Here is a 3,343-nt window from a genome sequence, read left to right as displayed (position 1 = left end):
CTGATGTATCATGTAAAGTTTATATTTTACAGTTTTAGTCTGATGTATCATGTAAAGTTTATATTTTACAGTTTTAGTCTGATGTATCATGTAAAGTTTATATTTTACAGTTTTAGTCTGATGTATCATGTAAAGTTTTTTATCTGGCGTTTCATCCTGTCACCCTCCTCAGAGCAGCGACCACGCTCTCATCGCTCCGGGTTTCATAAATTCTGCTGTCAGTCATCCTGATGTGCCCTTTCTGCCTCTCCTCCCTTCATCACATCTATCTGCTCATTAATATTCATGAGCCAGGGGGCGGAGCCTCGCCGCTCCCTGCAGAAGGAACTCCGTATGCATCACAGCAGAATCTTTGTTTCATTTATATTCATCAGATTTTAACACGCAGAGAAGCCGGTGGGGGCGGGGCCGGGGGATGAGGTGAAAGGTCACGAGCATCTGAAACGAGGCTCGCTCTGTGACATTAAGGCTGGTTTCCATGGTAACAGATGTGATGGAGTTTCAGCTTCCCGGAGATGAAATTTGTTCTGTAAATAAAGCTGCAGCTGCTTCAGAGGAAACATTCAGACTGATAAAAACTGAAGTTTGGACGGAGCAGGAAGTTAAAGCTGGATTTAATTTRGTTTTATTAGTCAGATGTTTTAGTCCATCATCATAAAGAGCAGATTATTCTGCATCTTGACTCTGAATCACAAAGCTGTCAGTCTTTTTGAGTTTTTTTTCTCTTGTCTGACAGCTGCCTTCAGTCAGAAGAGACAAATCCAGCTTCCTGACAGATCTGTGGAAACAGGAAGCAGTTTTCTGTCTTCGTCTCTGCTTCAGGACGAAGACGATGTTCGGTCCAAACCCTGGACCGTCACTCAGCTTCACCACAACTTCACARCCTTTGATTCAGGTCTGAGAAACCAGCCGCCAATAAAACCATTATTACTGCGTGAGAGTCTAATTAGATCATGTTGGCGTTGTTAAATTAAAACAAAAAACTTCTAATGTGAAAATATGATTTAAAATGTGCAACAACAGGCAGCAGTAAATAAAAGCAACAGTGATGGTTTGTTGACCTGCAGCAGGAAACGGTTTATGTTCTAAAGTCTTCAGCTTTTACAGTTTAATGAATTTATGACTTAATAAATATATATTTATTTTCAGTACCAGTAAAATACACAGAAATATTTCATTATTAAATGTTTTTTTACTCTAAACTGAATAAAAGGATGTTTGTTAAAAGCAGAACCAAAGCAGCAGCGCCTGAAGGAATGCATGTCGCCCGCCGCACTGCGGACTGGGGTTGGGCAATATTGGGAAAAAAATTAATCACCATTAATTGTGMTATTTAGCTGATAACGATTAATTTGATGATTAATAACCTGGACATCCTTATGTCCTGGTCACATGACCAATTTAGTGGGAAAGATTTGCTCTTCGTAAAAATCTGTTCCAAATTGTGACAAAATTACGGACCTTGATAGATAAATAAATAGAACTTTTTTTAATGTTTGTCATATTTGAAGCAGAGAGGAGCAGCGAGCTGACTGACTGCTGGCATTAATCACATTCATCATCAAACAAAAAATAATCGACTAATGTTTTTCTGATGATTAATCACACGATACGATTAAGCCCAACCCTACTGCAGACCACCGGTCTGAACAAAGAGCCCTCAGAGGGCATGCTGAGAATGACTCCCAGCTACTACCACTCACACTTTCAGCTCAGGATCTGCCTCTGTGTCGGCCATCTTGAATCAGAAATCTGACCAATGCTTCAAGAGATATTTTGCTGACAGGCATGTCAAGAGAAATTTAAAACTAAATAAGAGGAACTGCAGATTCTTTTAGCTGTAAAAACGTCTGTGGTTCTCCTTCCTTCTTTTCATGCAAAGAGGCACCAAAATAAGACCTGAAACCGTCCCCCGTCTGTCCAACTGAGACAGGACGCTCATGTTTCTGATGTTAAACTCAGAAGAATGTTACAGGRAACAGTTTAACAAAATAAAAGGCTTTTTGAGGCAAAAATCTACAAACTTTAAAGGTTAAAGATGACCCAAAGTTTCAGCAGATTTAATCTGAAACTCAGAAAACTGAGCCCTGATGACTTTTCTTTGATAAATAAAGGAGAGGCAGACTTACTGAGTGGGATCACATGAGGACCTGGACCCCAGAGGAACAAACTCCTCACAGTCACAATCACTTCTGCTCTTCCTCTTTCAGCTCTTTCACTTCCTCTTTCATGACACTTTATACTCAAATCTGTTGTTTTCTTCTTCTCCATCATCTTTTTCTACCTCTACTTCCTACCTCGTCCTCCTCATGGCTGCCTTGCTCCTGGGTCCCCCGGCACCGACCCGACAACCTGCCAGCCTCCTCCTCTCAGCTCCCGTTAGCCGTTGCCGAGGCGGCAGACATGGCAGCGATCCCTGCGGTAACAGCYGACAGCACCCTCTGCTCGATAAAACCACAGCTGCTCCTCCTCCTGCTGCTGTCGACGTTTTTATACGTCCAGATCCGCCTCTCCTCCTCTCCTCTCCATCACCACCTCCTCTCTCTCCTCCTGCTCTTTTGTTCACTGCTGGTTTGTGATTTCACTCAAACATTCAGCTGATTCTGTTACAACCGTGTTGAAAAAGACAGAAGCAGCTCGTTCATGCTGTGAACTAATGGTAGTTTCAGGAACACTGGTTTCTTTTTTTTGTTGCAGAAATGTTCTTCAAAAAGTTAGTTTTGGTCACTGAAGCTTGTATCCTCTAAATTCTGCTGACACTAAATCACAACAATCAGCAAATTTTCACTGAAAGTCTCACTGATATGGTTGGTTAGATGATTATTTAGTCACTTGGTCAGTCACTAGGGTCAAGGTTGGTTGGTGGGTCATTAGAGTAGAGGTGGTTGGTTGGTCACTAGGGTCAAATGGTTGGTTGGTCAATAGGGTCAAATGGTTGGTTGGTCGCTAGGGTTAAGTTGGTTGGTTGGTCATTAGAGTCAAAGATGGTTGGTTGGTCACTAGCRTTGAATGGTTGGTTGGTCACTTGGGTTGAGTTGGTTTGTTGGTCACTAAGGTCGAAGATGGTTGGTTGGTCACTAGGGTTGAGTTGGTTTGTTGGTCATTAGGGTCAAATGGTTGGTTGGTCATTAGGGTTAAGTTGGTTGGTTGGTCAGAATCAACTATGGTTGTTTGGTCACTAGCATCAAATGGTTGTTTGGTCACTAGGGTCGAATGGTTATTTGGTCATTAGAGTCAAAGATGGTTGGTTGGTCACTAGGGTTGAGTTGGTTTGTTGGTCACTAACTTTGAATTGGTTGGTTGGTCATTAGAATCAAAAATGTTTGGTTGGTCACTAAGGTCA

General features: G+C 41.9%; 1 protein-coding gene across 1 annotated transcript in view; it reads right to left on the bottom strand.

Annotated features, from left to right (window-relative positions):
- The window catches only part of LOC106536728 (extracellular sulfatase Sulf-2), a 4,720-nt gene extending 2,260 nt beyond the window's left edge, over window positions 1-2,460 (bottom strand). The window contains exon 1 of the mRNA XM_014034048.1: window positions 2,298-2,460. The gene's annotated coding sequence lies outside the window, so the exon portion shown is untranslated. The remainder of the gene's footprint in view (window positions 1-2,297) is intronic.
- Between the last annotated feature and the right edge of the window lie 883 nt (window positions 2,461-3,343).

The sequence above is a fragment of the Austrofundulus limnaeus genome, unplaced genomic scaffold (genome assembly GCF_001266775.1).
Source record: "Austrofundulus limnaeus strain Quisiro unplaced genomic scaffold, Austrofundulus_limnaeus-1.0 Scaffold1950, whole genome shotgun sequence".
Lineage (NCBI taxonomy): Eukaryota > Metazoa > Chordata > Actinopteri > Cyprinodontiformes > Rivulidae > Austrofundulus > Austrofundulus limnaeus.
This window is presented reverse-complemented; position numbering and strand designations above follow the sequence as displayed.